Below are 21551 nucleotides of genomic sequence, written 5' to 3'. Positions count from 1 at the left end.
TAAGCCTGTTTGTGACCCCTTGTTGTGTGCTCATAAGGCTCTGATTAAGTTCTCATCCTTTTTATTGGCCATAGCTTTTCATTATTCTTATCTTTTTATAGCCACCGTCCCTGACTAGTAAAAGCTTCACCCTAATTTTGGGATGGAGGCACCTTCTTACATAAGCACCATCCAAAGGGAGAGATGATTCTTCAACCAGTCATACACTCCCTACTTTTCATTTTGGCACGCAAGGCCTTAGAGTTTGTTGTATCTGGGCAATTTTTTTTTTTTTTTGTCAGTTATAACCTAACAGTAAACTTTGCCTTCAGCTTTTCTCAGAATTTGTGTATTACTGCTCCCTACTTGCATCACCCACTGAATACCAACTATAGAAGATGCTAAATTTAGAAAATTACTTTGGTAAACAATGAATAAATTATGAAAAAGTCAGGACAAGGTAAATTTCAAGCACTGGATTTCCACAAGATCAAAATGAACGGTTAAGCCAAGCAAATGTTTAATAAACTTAACATAAATAACCTACTTATTTGCATCCTTAGGTATTTTAAAACTGTCAATAATTGATTACATATTTTCCTCTCTTCCTAAACACATAGGCTGGGGAACACTCACCCTATGTGTTATATGTTATACATGTAAACACGTGATTCTGGAAATCACGAGTTGGGGTAGACAAGTAAAGAAGTTAGGAGGTGTTAAGCCTCGAGTCAAGGAGACTATCTGAAAATATCTAAATTTAAAATCTTAAAACATCTAAATCTGAAGGTGGTCAGCTTTATTCAGAAGAGGGTAGGTTTCCTGTGAGCGGCTCCGGAAGGCAGACATCTGACCATGGGAAGAGTCCCAGAAAGACAGTTTCAGCTTCACAAATGGGAGACCTTTCTAAACTGAGAGCTGTGCAACAATGAAACAGGTTGTCTTCTGAGGTGGTTTGTCTCTCAAAATGCTCAAGCAAGTACAGGTGGGAATATTGTAACAGCAGTCAGTGTCGCTTAGCTGTTGCTCTAACTCCCTTCTGACCTCAGTCAGTTGAATTAGCCAGGGAGCTGGGTGGAGAGCTGGAACATCAGGTTTACCACTGGACTGTGAAATAGAGATGGCTCAGACAGTATTTGGGTTCGCCAATTTTTGCTTCTCTCCATGAGGTAGGTTGTTTCTAAAGACGGTCACATCAATCTGTCCCATTCTAGATGCCCTTTTGCAATGTGACTTTACCAACAAAGAGGTGAAATTTCTTTCTTCTTCCCTTGAATCTGGACAGGTTCTATGACTTTCTTTGACCAATAGAATGCGGTGCAAGTGACACTGTGTGACTTCTCAGTCTAGGCCTTAAGAGACCTTGCAGCTGCTGTTTCTGCCCTCTTAGAAGCCAACTGCCGTGTACAGAAGTCCAGGCTACACTGTTGGAGAGCCACATGGAAAGAAAGTGGGCTTGGACAACAAGAGGCCCGACGGAGGAGAACCGAGGTACCCACGCCGACAGCCAGCACCAACCGGCAGACAGCTTGGATCTTTCAATCTTATCTGCCTCAGCTGACCCCACTGGAGCTGAGATGAGCTGTTCCCACCATCCTTGCCCAAATTCCTGACGCACAAAATTGTGAGCAATGAGATGGATATCGATTTAAGCCCCTAAATGCTGGGCTGGTTTATTACACAGCAACAGATAACTGAAACAAAAATTGGTATCTGGAAGTAGGACGCTGCCATAAAATAACCTGAAACATTCGTCGTTGGTTTTGATCCTGGGTGGCAGCAGAGGCTGAAAGCACAGTGAGGAAGCTGTTAGGGAAGCCTGGAACAGCAGTGAGAAAATTGCTATTGGAGTCTCAAAGAAAGGGTGACCTGTGTTACACAGAGGTGGAATTTTTGACCACACTGTCACTGCAATATCATGGAAGGTGGAAAATGCAGCCAATGAACTCGCTGATCCGGATAAGGACATTTCCAGGAAAAATATTGAAAATACAGGCAACCTACTGAATAGGAGAAAATATTTTCAAATCATATATCTGATAAGAGGTCAATATCCAAAATATATAAAGAACTCATACAACTCAATAGCAAAAAAGCAAATAATTTGATTAAAAACAGTCAGAGGATCTGAATACACATTTTTCTAAGGAGTGTATACAGATGGCCAACAAGTACATGAAAAGATGCTCAACATTACTAATCACCTGTGAAATGCAAATCAAAGCCACAATGAGATATCACCTCACACCTGTTAGAATGGCTATTATCAAAAACACAAGAAATAACAAGAATTGGTGAGGATGTGGAGAAAAGGGAACCCTTGTGTACTGTTGGTGGGAATGTAAATTGGTGCAGCCACTATGGAAAACAGTGTGGAGTTTCCTCAAAAAGTTAAAAATAGAACTACCAGATGATACAGCAATCCCACTTCTGGGTATATACTCGAAGGAAATGAAATCATGATCTTGAAGAGACATCTGTACTCCCTTGTTCACATCATTATTTACAATACCCAAGACATGGAAACAACCTAAGTGTCCATCTACAAATGAATGGATAAAGAAGATGTGGTGTATATATATGCAATATGTTATATGTATATATAACAGAAGATTATTCAGCCGTAAAAGAAGGAAATCTTGCCTTTTGTGACAACATGGCTGAAAATTGATGGCATTGTGCTAAGTGAAAGAGGTCAGACAGAGAAAGACAAATACCATATAATCTCACCTACATGTGGAGTCTAAAAAGTAACAACAAGATGTTCATAAATACAGAAAAGAGATTAGTGGCTGTCAGAGGCGGGAGGCGGGCGAAATGAGTGAAGGGGGTCAAAAGGTACAAAATTTCAGTTACAAAATAAATAAGTCCTGGGGATGGAATGTGGAGCATGGTGACTATAGTTAATAATATTGTATTGCATATTTATAAGTTGCTAAGAGAGTAAATCTTAAAAGTTCTCATCTTAAGAAAAAAATTATGTAACTACGCATGGTGATGAATATTAATTAGATTTATTGTGGTGCTAATTTTGCAATATATACAAATATTGAATTATTATCTTGTATACCTGAAACTAATATAATGTTATATGTCAATTATACATCAATTTAGAAAAATAAAGAAAAATAAATACATGCATATAGTAAAAAAAAAAGAAAGGAAAGTGCAATTGACTTCTTTTAGCTTCATCGATAAAGTATATAAGAGAGAGATTAACTAAACAAGGTACCGTTTAGCTTTTAGGCAGGATAAAGAAGAAATATAGAGGGCCCAGGATAGCCTCTCTGGCCAGCAAAACATTCTCAGGATAAGAAATGGCCTCAGAGTAAAGAGTAAATCCAGGGTTTGGCTGTAAGATCCCTGGTTAAAACCTCTGTGAGCTTAAGGTAATACCTAGTAGATCGTCTCAACCAGACAGCTGGAACTCTAAGAATATTAAGGGCGTGTTTTCCCATAGCTGTGTCACATGTGGTCCAAAGTAAAGAGAAACCCATCTTAGAAACAATTACAGGTGTGAGTTTTTTGCCATAGTGTGATCCCAGTAGGATTCATAGGGAACCCAGAACATTTTAAAGACAATTATACTTGGGAAAGCACCACCAGCTTTAACTAAAAGGAGCAGAGACAGTTCAAAATGGATAGAGCTTCTAGGCCACTGATTTTGGGGAGCAGAAAGCAAGTCAAAAGAATAGCTTCTAATGAAAAGGAAGGAAATTAAGAGGGCAGAGCCAAGAGCAGGGAGAACAGATTCAAGAGCGTCAAAAAAGAAAAAAATGACTAGGGAACCACTTCCAGGGAGCAGAAATGGACCCTTATTAAGGAACATTTTTTGCCCCTGGTAGATATGTGCCTGGGTGAACTTTGGAATTGAAATGGACCAGTGACTGCTATGTGCTTCCAATTCTTCTCCTTAGTTTGTGTAACTCAAATGACAGGAGAGTCCAGTAAAATTCCCTGAACCCCTTACTGTGGGTGATCAAAGACATACATCTTCCTTAATGTCTTTGAGGACCACAAAACAACCCAGTTCCTATTTGCTACGATCATCTTTCACAGCTGAATTAGTTTAGTGGGAGGATTATCTCATATCCTACACATGCTGTTCCTGTTATGTCGTGCTGTTCCTTGCATCACATAAAACGTAGATTTCCTTTCCTCAAAAGCATTTTTCACACAAAGCATGTGTATATAAAGCAGATTACAAGAAAGATCTAAGGTAACAAGAAGAGTGGGATCACCTCAAATCTCCAAACTTTTTTCTTAAAAAGTTCTTTGACCATATCTACCAGCCCAGGTTCCAGCCCCCTGCCAAAATATTCAGCCCTCTCTTCCCCTCTTCCTCCTTCTCTGTCCTCCATCTCCAAATTTCTGTCCATTCCTTTGGATAACTCAGCTCCGGGACTCCGTTTGAATATCCAAAGACTCTGCTAAACTGGAATCTCACGCTCTTCTCTCCCGCTAGTCTACGTTAGAAGAAGAAAGCCCTAAGGAGAGTTCTTTCTTCACTGGAATAAATTACGCTGCCTTCCTCGGAAGGCAGAGATAGTTATGGATGATCTGGGCTCTATTTTTTCCCTGTCCAATTACTTTTAGATAACGCTAAGTAAAAAGAGCAGTCTAGGTAAGAGTTTACATAATAATATTGAGGGCTAGAGTGAAAATCACTATGAAAGAGAAGGTGCTGAGAATCTGAAGTTTCATTCCACATGAAATTTAGTGCTATTTTCATCTTTTAAGGTTATGATTATAAAGAGAATAATAAAATCTAAAACTGAGAGAAATGTCTGCTATTAAGGACAAAAATAGGATGGGATGGAAGAAGAGGCTGATTCTCCCAGGTTGCCGCCCACAAGTATCAGATAATTGCTTTACTCTGGCCAATGATTTCAGTGACACAAGGGCTAAATAAATAACAAACTGGAGTGAGACTTTTTTTAAACCATTGGCTGGCATGCTTCTTTTAATTATACACTTTTAATTACAATATTTAAAGCTAGTTAGAGCTGTATAATTTAGGCATATTTGTTATTTTGACATATTTGTCTATGCATATGTAAAAATGCATTGTGTCATATAGGCAAAGCTGTTGAAATATTGCCAAAATGGTTCCTGATATTTCAAAAACAAAGCACAAACTACAAAGGGGAAGATTAACAGAGGGAACTAGATGAAAATACAAAACTTCTGCTCATCAAAAGTCACACTTAAAAAAAAGTGAAAAGTCAGTGTAAACTAGAAGAAAACATTTGCCAGATAAATAACCCTCAAGGGATTAATTCAGAATGCGTGTATATCACTAAGGGAAAACAACACAGTAGAAAAATTATGAGACAGGCAATTCACAAAAGAGAAAACAGGTAAGGCTCAATTCCACTAATAATCAGGCAAACTCACGTTAAAACCACAATGAGATATTGTTTCATAATCATCAGATTGGCAACATGTACAGAAATCACACTATCAAGTACTGGCCAACTGTAGCACAATATGTGGTAGGGTTCATTCTAGTGGGAGTGTGTAGAGAACAATTTGGAAGTTTCTCCCAAAGTTGGAGATGTACACATGTCATTACCAAGCAATTATACTTCTAGATCTAGACTGAACGGTCCTTTTAATCTTTGTAAAATTTTCACTTTCCTGAAAGAAAAAAACAGTATAGTCGTTGGCTTATTTTTGAAAATTGGATATTTTTAAAAATTAAGAATAATCTCACTAGGGGCTCCATGCAGTCTTAATAGGGTTTATCTGCCCTCAGATTTGTGCCAACAACAAGTAAATACTTCCTTTTGAAGTCTTTTAATCCAAAATTCCACTTTCCCCTCTCTAGAAATTGAAATCTCCATCTATTTCCACAAGAAGAGGTCTAGCTCTTTGGGTCTGTCTGAGTCCTGCAGTCTCAGCAGGAAGTCTAGGCTTTATGGTGTCTGTCATTGCTGCAGAGGCTTCGAGCTGCTCTCTAGCTGTATGATCATCAATAAATGCTCATCCTGACCTAGAGTTTCCCTTTCAGTCTTCCCACCAACAAGAGCCTGGTTTCCTGGCTCCTTTTCTAGAGTATCTATTTTTTTCCCCTTTGGGACTAGCGTAATCAATAATTGCAAACTAAAATGCTTACAGAAGCCAGGTAGGCAATGTTAGGGCATAAAACAAGTCAAGTGTTTCAAAATAGGAAGTGATGCCATCTGTGGCAAATTGGAGCACACAAGTCCCATCTACGAACAACTTCTACCCAGCTCCAGCTGTTGACAGAAGGGCATGATTTCTGTTCGTTCAAGAGGTGCCAGATTGTATATGAAATTCCCCAATTTTTTTTCTTTTTTCTTTTTTTTTTTAATTGCAGTAACATTGGATTATAACATTATATAGCTTTCAGGTGTACATCATAATATATTTCAAATTCTGTGTAGATTACATGTTCACCCCCCAAAAACTAATTATAGTCCCTCCACTCACATGAAAGCCTAATCACCCCTTTTGCCCTCCCCACTTTCCCCATGGTAAACACCAAACCATTCTCCGTTGCTATGTTTGTTTGCCGTTGTTTACATCTTCTACTTATGAGTGAGATCATACGATATTTGACTTTCTCCCTCTGACTTATTTCACTCAGCATAACACCTTCAAGGACCATACATGTTATAACAAATGGCCGGATTGCATCATTTCTTATGGCTGAGTAGTACTCCGTTGTGTATAAATACCACATCTTCTTTATCCATTTGTCCCTTGACGGGCACCTAGGTTGCTTCAAAGTCTTGGCTATTATGAATAATGCTGCAATGAACATAGGGGTGCATGTGTCATTATGTGTTTGTGTTTTCAAGTTCTTTGGATAAATACCCAGCAGTGGGATAGCTGGATCATATGGTAGATCTATCCTTAATTTTCTGAGGATACTCCATACTTCTTTCCATAGTGGCTGCACCAGTTTGCGCTCCCACCAGCAGTGTATGAGGGTTCCCATCTCTCCACGTCCTCTCCAACATTTGTTGTTTACTGTCTTGTTAATTATAGCCATTCTGACCGGAGTGAGGTGATACCTCATTGTAGTTTTGATTTGCATTTCCCTGATAGCTAATGACGTTGAACATCTTTTCATATGTCTGTTGGCCATCCGTATATCTTCTTTGGAGAAATCTCTGTTCAGATCTTTTGCCCATTTTTCAATTGGGTTGTTGGTTTTTTTGTTGTTGAGCTGTATGAGTTCTTTATATATTTTGGATATTAACCCCTATCTGATATATGGTTTGCAAATATCTTCTCCCAATTGTTAGGTTGTCTTTTCGTTTTGTTGATGGTTTCCTTTGCTGTGCAGAAGCTTTTTAGTTTGATGCAGTCCCATTTGTTCATTTTGTCTTTTGTTTCCCTTGCCCGGTCAGACATGGGACTTGAAAATATGCTGCTAAGACCAATGTCATAGAGCATGCTGCCTATGTTTTCTTCTAGAAGTCTCATGGTTTCGGGTCTTACATCCAAATCTTTAATCCATTGTGAGTTGATTTTTGTGCATGGTGTAAGAGAATGGTCTACTTTCATTCTTTTGCATGTGGCTGTGCAGTTTTCCCAACACCGTTTATTGAAGAGGCTCTCCTTTCTCCATCGTATGCTCCTGGCTGCCTTGTCGAATATTAGCTGTCCATAAATGTGTGGGTTTATATCTGGGCTCTTGATTCTGTTCCGTTGATCTGTGTGTCTGTTTTTTGTGCCACTACCATGCTGTTTTGGTTACTATGGCTTTGTAGTATGTTTTGAAATCAGGGGGTGTGATACCTCCAGCTTTGTTCTTTTTTCTCAGGAATCCTTTGGCTATTCAAAGTCTTTCGTTGTTCCACATAAACTTTAGGATTCTTTGTTCTATTTCTGTGAAAAATGTTGTTGGAACTTTGATAGGGATTGCATTGAATCTATAGATTGCTTTAGGAAATATGGACACTTTAACAATGTTAACTCTTCCAATCCAAGAGCATGGAATATCTTTCCATTTCTTTGTGTCTTCTTCAATTTCTTTCAACAATGTTTTATAGTTTTCAGTGTACAGATCTTTTACCTCTTTGGTTAAGTTTATTCCTAGGTATTTTACTCTTTTTGTTGCAATTGTAAATGGGATTGTATTCTTAATTTCTCTTTCTGCTGCTTCGTTGTTAGTGTATGGAAACACAACCGATTTTTGTACATTGATTTTGTATCCCACGCCTTGACTGTATTCCTTTACTGTTTCTAAAAGTTTTTTAGTGGATTCTTTAGGGTTTTCTAGATATAAAATCATGTTGTCTGCAAAGAGTGACAGTTTCAGTTCTTCTTTTCCAATGTGGATGCCTTTTATTTCTTTTTCTTGCCTGATTGCTCTGGCTAGGACTTCCAATACTATGTTAAATAAGAGTGGTGACAGTGGGCATCCTTGTCTGGTTCCTGTTCTTAGAGGGATAGCTTTCAGTTTTTCTCCATTGAGAATGATATTTGCTGTGGGTTTGTCATATATTGCTTTATTATGTTGAGGTGTTTTCCTTCTGTACCCATTTTGTTTAGAGTTTCTATCATAAATGGATGCCGTATCTTGTCAATGCATTCTCTGCATCTGTTGAGATGATCTTGTGATTTTTATTCTTCATTTTGTTAATGTGGTGTATCACGTTGATAGACTTGCAGATGTTGAACCATCCCTGCATCCCTGGAATGAAACCCACTTGATCAGGATGTATGATCTTTTTAATGTATTGTTGTATTCAATTTGCTAGTATTTTGTTGCGGATTTTTGCATCAATGTTCCTCAGTGATATTGGCCTATAATTTTCTTTTTTTGTGCTGTCCTTGTCTGGTTTTGGTATCAGGATAATGTTGGCTTTGTAGAACGAGTTAGGAAACCTCCTCTCCTCTTCAATGTTTCGGAAGAGTTTGAGAAGGATAGGTATTGAGTCTTCTTTGAACATTTGGTAGAATTCACAGGGAAGCCGTCTGGTCCTGGACTTTTATTGTTTGGGAGGTTTTTGATTGCTGTTTCGATCCCCTTACTGGTGATCAGTCTATTCAAATTTTCTACTTCTTCTTGGTCCAATTTTGGAAGGTTGTATGTTTCTAAGAATTCATCGATTTCTTCTAGATTATCCAATTTGTTGGCGTATAGCTTTTCATAGTATTCTCTTATTATCTTTTGTATTTCTAAAGTGTCCATTGTAATCTTTCCTCTTTTATTTCTGATTTTATTTATTGGAGCCTTCTCTCTTTTTTTCTCCATGAGTCTAGCCAAAGGTTTGTCAATTTTGTTTATCTTTTTGAAGAACCAGCTGTTGGTTTCAATAATTTTTTTTCTTTTTTTTTTTAGTCTCTATTTCGTTTATTTCTGCTCTGATTTCTATTATTTCCTTCCTTCTGCTGATTTTGGGCTTTGTTCATTGTTCTTTTTCCAGTACCTTTAGGTGCACTTTTAGATCGTCTATTTGGGATTTTTCTTCTTTGTTGAGGTAGGCCTGAATTGCTATAAACTTCCCTCTTAGGACCGCTTTTGCTGTATCCCACAGATTTTGGCATGTCATGTTTTCATTTTCATTTGTCTCCAGGAAATTTTGATTTCTCCTTTGATTTCTTCATTGACCCAATCGTTGTTCAGTAGCATTTTGTTTAATCTCCACATTTTTGTGGCTTTTCTGGTTTTCTTCCTGTAGTTGATTTCCAGTTTCATACCTTTGTGGTCAGAAAAAATGCATGGTATTATTTCAATCTTCTTAAATTTATTGAGACTTGTTTTGTCTCCTAATATCTGATCAGTCCTGGAGAATGCTCCATGTGCATTTGAAAAGAATGTGCACTTTGTGGGTTTTGGGTGGATGTTCTATATATATCTACTAAGTCCATCTCATCTAATGTGTCCTTTAAGGCCAGTGTTTCCTTATCGATCTTCTGTTTGGATGATCTATCCATTGGTGTAAATGGAGTGTTAAAGTCCCTTACTATTATTGTGTTACTGCCTGTTTCTCCTTTTATGTCTGTTAATAATTGCTTTATATATTTAGGTGCTCCTATGTTGGGTGCGTAGATATTCATGTGTTATATTTTCTTGTTGGATTGTTCCCTTTATCATTATGTAGTGCCCGTCTTTGTTTCTTATTACAGTTTTTGTTTTAAAGTCTATTTTGTCTGATATAAGTATTGCTACCCCCACTTTCTTTTCTTTGCCATTTGCATGGAATATCTTTTTCCATCCTTTCATTTTCAGTTTGTGAGTGTCTGTAGGTCTGAAGTGTGTCTCTTGTATGCAGCATATACATGGGTCTTTTTTTTTATCCAGTTGGCCACCCTGTGGCATTTGATTGGAGCATTTAGTCCATTGACATTTAAAGTAGCTATTGATAAATATGTATTTATTGTCATTTTGTTACTTTTTTTTCTGGGTGTTTTAGTAGTTCTTCTTTGTTCCTTTCTTTTTCTCTTGCTCTCTTCCCTTGTGGTTTGACGGCTATCTTTAGTAATATGTTTGATTTCTTTTGTCTTACTTTTTTGCTTGCTTACTATAGGTTTCTGATTTGTGATTACCATGAGGATCCTATTTAATATTCTATGTATACAATGGTCTATATCAAGTTGATAGACTCTTTAGCTTGACCTCTTTCTAAAAGCTCTACTTTTTCACTCCCCTCCTCCCACATTTTATGTTTTTCAAATCATACATAGTCTCTTGTTTAGTGTGTGTCCATCTATTACCCTCTTATCATTGAAATAGGTGATAGTACATTTGTCTTTTAAGCTTCATATCATCTTCACAGGTAGTTAATCTGCTACCTTTACTATATTTTTACCTTTCCAAGTGATTTTATTGCCTGTTTTTTGTTGCTGTTGTTTTGTTTTTTTATCATTTTTTTAAATCTCTATTTGTGGTCATTGATTTCCCACTTAAATAAGTCCCTTCAGCATTTCTTGTAGAACTGGTTTCTTGGTGATAAACTCCTTTAATTTTTGCTTGTCTGGGAAGCTCTTTCTCTCTCCTTCCAATCTGAATGACAACCTTGATGGATAGAGTATTCTTGGCTGTAGGTTTTTTTCCTTTTAGCACTTTAAATACATTGTGCCATTCTCTTGTCGCCTATAGGGTCTCAGCTGAGAAGTCTGCCGATAGCCTGATGGGCTTCCCTTTATATGTCACTTGTGGCTTTTCTCATGCTACTTTTAGGATTCTCTCTTTATCTTTAATTTTGGACATTTTAATTATAACATGTCTTGGTGTGGGCCTCTTTGGGCTTATCTTATTTGGAGCTCTCTGTGCTTCCTGAACTTGGATGTCTGCTTCCTTCCTCAGATTAGGAAAATTTTCATCTATTATTTCTTCAAATAAATTTTCTGCCCCTTTGTCTCTCTATTCTCCTTCTGGGACACCTATAATCTGAATGTTTGTATGCTTGATATCGTCCCAGAGTTCCCTTAGACTGTTCTCATTCTGTCTAATTCTTTTTTCTGTTCTGCTTGGGTGATTTCCTCTAGTCTTTCGTCTAGCTCGCTGATCCATTCTTCATCCTCTACTCTGCTCTTGAGTCCCTCTAGTGAATTTCTCATTTCCAGTATTGTATTCTTCATTTCTGATTTTTTTTTTTATATCTTCCAGTTCTTTGCTGATGTGCTCACTGTGTTCATCCAGTGTTCTCCCAATATCTGTGAGCATCCTCATGATATTTCGTTTGAACTCTTTGTTGAGTAGATTGGTTGTTTCTGTGTCATTTAGTCCTTTTTGGGGGGTTTTGTCCTGTTCCTTTGCTTGGAAGGTATTCCTTTGTCTCCCCATCATGTCTCTTTCTCTGTGCTTATTTCTATGTATTAGGTGAGTAGGCTATGTCTCTTCATCTTGGAGAAGTGGCCTTATGTATGAGATGCCTTATGAGGCCCAGCAGTGTGCTTCCCTCTCTTCACCAGTCCAGAAGATCCAGGAGCAACCCCTTTGTGGGCTTCTTGTGTCCTTCTGCTGTCCAGGGTTGCTCCCACTGCAGGTACCCAGGGAGTCCAGTCTTTCCTTCCCTGGCCAGCTGTTTATAAATCTGCTTTGGGGAGCCTCAGCACCTTGGCTACAAAGTCTACCAGAACACTCCTATTGCAGTTTTCCTCTTAATTGGGTTGGTGCCCAGTGTAGCTGGTTGCTAGGCTCAGGTGCACACAGTTCTGATAGGCCTCAGGCCAACAAGACTGTTGTCAGTTCTCTTAGAAGTGCAGCTGAGTGGGGCTAGCCCTTGGCACGGGGGCCCTCAGTTGTTTCAGGCTTTGGAAGGTGGGGCTGATCTTTTTTATGGTTATTCGTGAAGCACAGGTCCTCTGCTGCTGATAAGCCTCACCCCCCCATAGGACCACACACACCATCAACACAGTCCTGCTCTATGCAAACTTCTCGACACCATGGAGTGTACCCTGATGCCGCACTGCAGAGGTCCCCACCTCTCCACCAATGCCCCCCACAGTTCACCTGGTCCTCACAGAGGCCCTGCTCCACAGAGGCAGACCCCCTTGCTTGCCTGTAGAGGATCAAGGCACCCAGTTAATGTAGGCTGAAAAGTAGCTTGAGGGCTTGCTGTTAGGTGGGGCCAGTCCCTAGGGCAGGTTGCCTGCCCTGGCTGAACTGGATTAAATCTGTTCTTAGTGGGCATGGCAGACCCCTGGGCTAACAGGCCAAGGGATGAACCTCGGTGGCGCCCACTGGGGTCTATGTCAGCATGCCTGGACCAGTTCAGAACAATGGCCCCCACCAATGTCTCAGTCACCGGAGAGGTCCCCCCTCTCACCAAGATGCCCCTAGAACCCACCAGGTGAGTCTTGTTTCACCAAAGGACAGTCAGCCTTCTCTCTGGTGATTTTAGGTTGCTGCAATGAGTGAGTTTGTGCGTGGGCCCTTTAAGACCCGGGTCTTTTCAGCTTTTGGCTGATAGCTTTTCTGGGGGTATCCTCGCTGCAGTTAATAGCCAGCAAAACCATACAGTAAGACCCCCGTCTCAGTTGGGCTGAGTCTGAAGGATACTTATAGTGGTATCGGCCCCCACTCCAGACCTCACTCCTCCAGGGAGGGCTGTGTACCTTAGGGTGGCTCCCACCTGGCCAGCTGAGAAGCTCCGCTGCTCCCAAAGGTGGCTTTTTTCATCTCCAGCAGGAATTTCTGTCTCTTCTGCCTTAGTCTGGACTGTCCCTTGTTGTGGGGGTTCTTTTTATCCGGTTTTCAGTTTTCTCTCCAGGGTAATTTTTCCAAAAATAGTTGTAATCTGGTTGTGTTTGTGAAAGGAAATGAGTTCAGAGTCTGCTTACACCGCCATCTTGAGAAGCTCTCCCCCCAATTTTTAAAATAGTGTTCAGGCCAAACAAAGATGTCTGTGACCCAATACAGCCTTCAGGCCATGACTTTGCAAACAGTGACCCAAACTCATATTGTAAGAAAATGTGTCCTCTACTAGCAAGGTTCCACCCTTGTTGTTAAAGATGATAGGCCCCCATTATCATGCTGTAGGCCTTCAGTTCTTCTCCCCTTCCTATGAAGTTGCGGGCATTTTGATCACTTTGATGACTCTTCAGTATCCAAAACAAGCATCCCTTGTTCATTTTAATTTTATTGGTATTTCTTCATTGGATAATTTGTTTCGTTAACATTCAGTTCCTCTCAACTATGCTATTTTTACATTTTTCTTTTTACTGTGTTGTAATGCAGCCCTAATTCTCCAAGTTGGTCAATTGCCCAGAGCTGTTCATTAAAGTTTAAAAGCAGTATTCAAATTTTAAAAAATATATACCTTAAAAAATGTAAGGTTAAATGGTAAATAGGACCCCAGTGTAAATTAGAATACAAATCACTATGTGCTCCTACTAGCTATCTGCCAGTGTGGAGAGTTCAAATAAGTGTCCAAAATAAATAAAAATTTAATCATTGAATAGGAAGTATAAAGACGAATTTCTGAAAATTGGGGGTTTTTGAACAGGCAATCTATTCCTCCAACAATTCTCAGTTATAAAAATACCATCCATCAATGGTCCCAAATATTGGCACCGTCCATCAAGGTTTTTTATATAATTTCCAAGGAGAGCACAGTGAGCTGCCACGTGGCAAATCAATAGAAGTTTTACAAAACCAGTAGTGCTTTCCAGCACGAGCTTGAAGAATTGTGACTCTAAAGGAGAAGAAGCAAAACAAAGATCATCACTGCAGTTCTCAAAAACAGGTGCAGGTCATTGTATCTCCAAGACGCTTATAAAAATAGTCTCAAGTTAATGGCAAATATTATGTTTAGAGAGAAAACAAAACAAATATGGGAAAATCCATTATATAATGACTGTTGCTGGACAATAGGTAATATGTATTCCAACAGTTTGGAAGAGCAACTACTATTGTGTGTGCTGGATATTGTATATAAAAGAAGCATAGTGACTGAAGTCAGAAGCCCAGGAGAGCGAAACCTACATAATCCAAATTAGCTCAGTCCCTCATTGGATGAAGCCATCTGCCTCATGGAGAATTGGGGAATCACCTCCTGAGAAAAATAAATATCAACTTCAGTCACTATGGTTCTTTCTTGCAATACTCCCCCTGATCCATGGGAGACACGTTCCAAGACCCCCAGTGGATGCCTGAAACAGCAGATAGTACCGAACCTGACATATACTATGTTCTTCCGTAACTAACAGGCTAATTGGTGGGTAACGTATACAGCGTGGATATGCTGGACAAAGAGGTGGTTCATATCCTGGACAGGACAGAGCAGGTCAGCGGGAGATTTCATCCTGCTACTCAGAGCAGCACACAATTTAAAACTTACAAATTGTTTATTTCTGGAATTTTCCATTTAATATTTTCTGGTGCAGTTGACTGTAGGTAACTGAAACCTCAGAAAATGAAACTATGGATAAGGAGGGACTACTGTATACAATATCCAGCATATATTCCAAAATATGAGACATAAGAAAAAGCAAGGAAACATGAATGACAAACCAAGAGGAAAAAATAGTTAATAAAGCAGACCCACAAATATCCTAGCTATTTGAGTTACTAAAAAAGGACTTTAAATTACTACTATGAATATGTTAAAGAATATATAGGAAAATATGGATTAAATTTAAAAAGTGAAAATTTTTTCCTTTTTTCCCACTTTTATTAGGATATAATTGACATATAACATTGTATAAGTTTAAGGGGTACAACATAATGATTTGATGTATGTATGCATCATGAAATAAGTCTAGATAACATCCATCACCTTACATAGTTACAAATATTTTTCTTGTGATGAGAACATTTAAGATCTACTCTCTTGGCAACTTTCAAATACACAATACGGTGTTGTTCACTATAATCACCATGCTGTACGTTACATTCCCAGAACTTGTTTATCCTATAACTGAAAGTTTTACCTTCAACCACCTTCACCCATTCCCCTACCGCCCCAGCACTCACTTCTGGTAACCACCAATCTGTTCTGTTTCTATGAGTTGGGTTTTTTAGATTCCACATATAAGTGAGATCATACAGTATTTGTCTTTCTCTGTCTGACTTATTTTACCTAGTATAATGCGCTCAAGGTCCATCCATGTTGTCACAAATGGCAGGATTTCCTTCTTCCTCATGGCTGAAATAATATTACCTTGTATATGTATATGTCATATCTTCTTTATCCATTCATCTGTCAATGGACACTTAGGTTGTCTCCGTGTCTTGGCTGTTATAAACAATGATGCAATGAACATGGGGGTGCAGATGTCTCCACAACACAGTGATTTCATTTCCTTCGAGTATATATCCAGAAGTGGAATTGCTGGATCATATTGCAGCTCTATTTTTAATTTTTTGAGGAATGCCCATACTATTTTACGTAGTGGCTGTACCAATTTACATTCTCACCAACAGTGCACAAGGGTTCTCTTTTCTCCACATCCTCATCAATACTCGCTATCTCTTGTCCTTTTGATAGTAGCCATTCTAAGAGGTGGTGAGGTGATATCTCATTGCAGTTTGGATTTGCATTTTCCTGCTGATTGGTGCCGTTGAGCACCTTTTCATGTACCTGTTGGTCATTTGAATATCTTCTTTGGAAAAAATGTCTATTTGGGTCCTCTGCTTATTTTTTAGTGAGATTATTTGGGTTTTTTGCTATTGAGTTGTATGAATTCCTTATATATTTTGAATATTAATCCCATATGAGATACGTGGTTTGCAAATATTTTCTCCCATTCCATAGGTTGCCTTTTCATTTTGTTGATTGTTTCTTTTGCTGTGCAGAGCTTTTTAGTTTGATGAAGTCTCACTTGTTTATTTTCGCTCTTGCTGCTTGTGCCTTAGGTGTCACATCAAACAAAATCATTGTCAGGACCAGTGTCAAGGATCTTACTGCCTATGTTTTCTTCTAGGAGTTTTATGGTTTCAGGTCTTATATTTAAGTCTTTAATCCATCTCGAGTTAATTTTTGTTAGTGGTGTAAGATAGGGGTCCAGTTGCATTCTTTTGCATGTGCATATCCAATTTTCCCAGCAACGTTTATTGAAGAAACTGTCTTTTCCCTTTTGAGTATTCTTGGCTCCCTTGCAAATATCAGTTGACTATGTGTGTGAGGGTTTATTTGTGGACTCTTAATTCTGTTCCGTTGGCCTATGTGTCTGTTTTTATGCCAGGGTCATAGTGTTTTGATTACTATAGCTTTGTAATGTAGCTTGAAATTAGGAAGTGTGATGCTTCCAGCTTTGTTCTTTCTCAGGATTGCTTCAGCTATTCGGGGTCTTTTGTGGTTCCAAACAGATTTTAGGATTGTTTTTTCTAGTTCTGTAAAAAATGTCATTGGATTCTTGATAGGGATTTCATTGAATCTATAGATAACTTTCGGTAAAATATTTTACCAATATTAATCCTTTTCACCCATGAATACAGGATATCTTTCCATTTATTTTTGTCTTCAGTTTCTTTCATCAAAGCCTTTTAGTTTTCAGTGTACAGCTCTTTCACCTTCTTGGTTAAATTTATTCCTAAGCATTTTATTGTTTTGATGCTATTGTAAATGGGACTGTTTCCTTTATTTCTTTTTCAGATATTTCATTATAAGTGTATAGAAATGCCATGGATTTCTGTATGCTGATTTTGTATCTTGAACTTTACTGAGTTTGTTGATTAGTTCTAACAGTTTTTTTGGTGAAGTCTTTAGGATTTTCTATATATAACATCATGTCATCTGCAAACAGAGATAATTTTAATTCTTCCTTTCAAATTTTAATGGCTTTTGTTTCTTTTTCTTGCCTGATTAGTCTGGCTAGGACTTCCAGTACAATGTTGAATAGGAGTGGTGAGAGTGGGATTCTTGTCTTGTTCCTGATCTTAGAGGAAAAGCTTTCAACCTTTCAATAGTGAGTTTGATGTTAGCTGTAGGCTTGTTATATATGGCCTTTATTATGTTGAGGTACATTTCTTCTATACCCAATTTTTTGAGAGTATTTCTCATGAAAGAATGTTGATTTTGTCAAATGCTTTTTCTGCGTCTATCGAGATGATCATATGATTTTTATGTTTTATTCTATTAATGTGATGTATCACATTTATTGATTTGCATATGTTGAAACTCCTTGCACCCCAGGGATAAATCTCACTTGATAATGGCATATGATCATTTTAACATGCTGCTGAATATGGTTTGCTAGTATTTTGTTAGGCATTTTTGCATCTATATTCATTAGGGATATTGGCCTATAGTTTGCTTTTCTTGTAATGTCTCTACCTGAATTTGGAACCTGGGTTAATACTGACCTTGTGAAATAAATTTGGGAGTGTTCTTTCCTCCTCAATTTCTTGGAAGAGTTTTAGAAGAAATAGAACTAATTCTTCTTTAAATGTTTGGTAAAATTCACCAGTGAAACCATCTGGTCCTGGGCCTTTCTTTGTTGGTAGGTTTTTGATAACTAATTCAATTTCCTTACTCATTATTAGTCTGTTCAGAGTTTCCATTTCTTCATGATTCAGTCTTGGTAGGTTGTACATTTCTGAGAATTTATTCATTTCTTCTAGGTTATCCAATTTGTTGGCATATAATTGTTCATAGTAGTCTCTTATGATCCTTTGTATTTTTGTGGTATCAGCTGTGATGTCTCTTCTTTCATTTCTAATTTATTTATTTGAATTTTCTCTCTTTTCTTCTTAATCTAGCTAAAGGCTGTCAATTTTGTTTAGTTTTTTTAAAAAAACCAGCTCTTTGTTTCCTTTAGATTTTTTTCCTATTGTTTCTCTGGTCTCTATTTCATTTATTTCTGCTCTCACCTTGTTATTTCTTTCCTTCTGCTAACTTTGGGCTTAATTTGTTCTTCTTTTTCTAGTTCCTTGAGGAGTAAAGTTAGGTTGTTCATTTGAGATATCCTTATCTCTTAATGTATGTTTTATCGCTATAAATGTCCCTCTTAGGACTGCTTTTGCTGCATCCCATAAGTTTTGGTACATTGTGTTCCCATTTTCATTTGTCTCAAGGTTTCTTCTTTGACCCATTGGTTGTCCAGGAGTGTGTTATTTAATTTCCATGTATTTGTGAATTTTCCAATTTTCCTCCTGTTATCAATTTCATTGTGGTTGGAAAAGATACTTAATACAGTTTCAATCTTCTTAAATTTGCTAAGACTTTTTTGTGACCTCCCCTATGATCTATCCTGGAGAGTACTCCATATGTACTTGAGGAGAGTGTGTATTCTGCTGTTGTTGGATGGAATGTTCTGTATATGTCTGTTAGGTCCTTTTGACCTAAAGTATAGTTCAAGTCTGTTTCCTTAATGATTTTCTGTCTGAATGATCTATCCATTGTTGAAAATGGAGTTCTGAAGTCCCCTACTATTACTGTATTGTCTATTTCTCCCTTCAGATCTGTTAGTACTTGCATAATATATTTAGGTACTTGAATATTAGGTACATATATATTTATGATTGTTATATCCTCTTGATGCATTGACTCCTTTATCATTATGTAATGACTTTCTTTGTCTCTTGTTACAGTTTTTGAGTGAAAGTCTATTTTGTCTGATACAAGTATAGCTACCCCTGCTCTCTTTTGGTTTCCACTTGCATGGAATATCCTTTTCCATTCCTTCATTTTGAGCCTATCTGTGTCCTTAAAGCTGAAATGAATCTTTCACAGGCAACATATAGTTGGGTCTTGTTTTTTTAATCCATTTAGCCACTCTATGCATTTTGATGGGAGAATTTAATCCATTTACATTTACAATAATTATTGATAGGTAAATACTTATTGATGCCATCTTATTAATTGTCTAGTGGCTGTTTTATTGTTCCTTTCGTCCTCTTTTGCTGTCTTCCTTTGTGAATTGATGATTTTCCATAGTTGTATGCTTTGATTCCCTTCTCTTTATCTTTTGTGAATCTACTATAGGTTTTGCTTTGTGGTTATCATGAGGCTTACCTAAAACATCTTATAGAAATAACCTTCTATTTTATGCTAACAATTTAACTTCAATCGCATACAAAAACTCTACCCTTTTACTTCCCCTTCTTTTATTTTTGAAGTCACAATTTAGCTCTTTTTATATTGTGTATTCATTAACAAACTATTGTAGCTATAATTATTTTTAATACTTTTGTCCTTTTATATCTGTATACTAGAGTTAAGTGTTTAACACACCACCATATTGTAGTATTAGAGTATTCTGAATTTGACTACGTACTTACCTTTACCAGTGTGTTGTATATTTTCATGTTACTAATTAACATTTTTCATTTCAGCTTGAAAAATTCCTTTTAGCCTTTCTTGAAAAGCAGGTCTAGTGGTGATGAACTCCCTCAGCTTATGTTTGTCTGGAAAAGTCTTTATCTCTCCTTTATTTCTGAAGGGCATCTCTGCTGGAAAGAATATTGTTGGTTGGCATTTTTTTTCTTTCAGTACTTTGAATGTATCATCCCGCTCTCTCCTGGTCTGTAAGGTTTCTGCTGAAAAATCTACTGATAACCTTGTAAGTTACAAGCTTCTTTTCTCTTGCTGCTTTTAAGATTCTCTTTGTCTTTGATTTTTGACTGTTTTATCTAATATGTCTTGGAGAAGATCTCTTTATGTTCAGCTTGTTTGGGTACCTATGAGCATCATGAACATGGATGTCCAAATCTCTCTCCAGATTGGGAAGTTCTCAGCCATTGTTTTCTAATATGTTTTCTGCTCCTTTCTCCCTCTCTTCTCCTGAGACTCCAGTAATTCACAGATTGTTTGTTTTTATGGTATCCTATAGATCACATAGGCTTTCTTGTCTCTTTTTCATTCTTTTTTCTTTGTTCTCCTCTGACCATAATTTCAAACGTCCTGTCTTCTAATTCATAGATTCTTTCTTCTGCTTGATCCATTTTGTTGTTGATGCTCTCTATTGCATTTTTTTTCATTTTATATCACTGTTTTCTTCAGCTCCAGAATTTTTGTTTGGTTCTTTTTTATGATTTCTATCTATTTGCTAAACTTTTCATTTTGTGTATTATTTTCTTGATTTTTTTTGAATTGTCTGTGTGCTCTTGTAGCTCATTGAGCTTCCTTAAAACAGCTATTTTGAATTATCTGAATTATTTACTGAGTAAATCCCAGATGTCCATAATTTTTGGGTCAGTTACTGGAAGATTATTGTGATACCTTGGTGGTATAATCTTCCCATGACTTTTCATGTTCCTTGAAGTCTTGTGTCACTGTCTTCACATTTGAAGTAGCAGTACTGCCTCCTCCAGTCTTCACTGACTGACTTTGGGAGAGAAATACCTTCCATCAGCCCTGCTAGAGATTCTGAGGCTCTCTCAGATCTATGGAAATGCCTGCTCCACACTTCTTCCTCCTTCTTGTGATAGAATTCTTAAGCTTGTGTGCCTTCTTTCAATCCTGCAACACACTATACTGGGTGGTAACAGCCTTCCTTTTGCTTTCCCACAGGCAGTGCTAAAAGTCAAATTTTGTCATCTCTCCTGCATATTTGGGCCAGCTTTCTTCACATGTTCACTAGCTGTTCTCATTGCTGCCACTGGGAGCTCTCACAGGGAGCTGTCCATAGGGTGGAGATGTGTGTGTGAGAGGTGTATGGAGTGTGGGGATGCCCTTGGGCCAAGTGGGGGAATCCACAGGTGAGGCACCCCCAGTAGTTCATGGGTAGACTTTTTGATGGAGTCTGTGATGCAGTTAATGGGATCTGAATCCCTTTAGTGCCCTCCAAGAGTCCTATCTGCCACTCTCCCAGTTGCTCCCTGTCTCATAGTTATGCAGCTCAAGACTCAGTACTCTGGATGGGGCATGAGAGAAACAGGCCTTTTTGTCAGCATCCTGCATAGCTGGGGCAGCTGGTGCTCACTCACATGCTCTTACTTTCCCCTGTGGTAGAAATCACTGGCTAAAAATGTGTGTATTGGCACTGAGCTGTTCCACCTTGGGGGAGGGATGTCACAGTAAAGTCAAACTGTTCCCTTACTTGTCCAATGAGTGCAAATATATATATGTATTTTCTCCAAAGGTACGCTGGAACTTCTCCATTGGACTCCTGGACTTTCACAAAAGACTCCTGTCTGGGTGATTGTCTAAACCAGTGTTCTCCAGGGGCTCCTGGATCACAGCTGAGAGGAGTTGGAGACA

The sequence above is a fragment of the Equus quagga genome, chromosome 2, assembly GCF_021613505.1.
Source record: "Equus quagga isolate Etosha38 chromosome 2, UCLA_HA_Equagga_1.0, whole genome shotgun sequence".
NCBI classification, from domain to species: Eukaryota; Metazoa; Chordata; class Mammalia; order Perissodactyla; family Equidae; genus Equus; species Equus quagga.
This window is presented reverse-complemented; position numbering follows the sequence as displayed.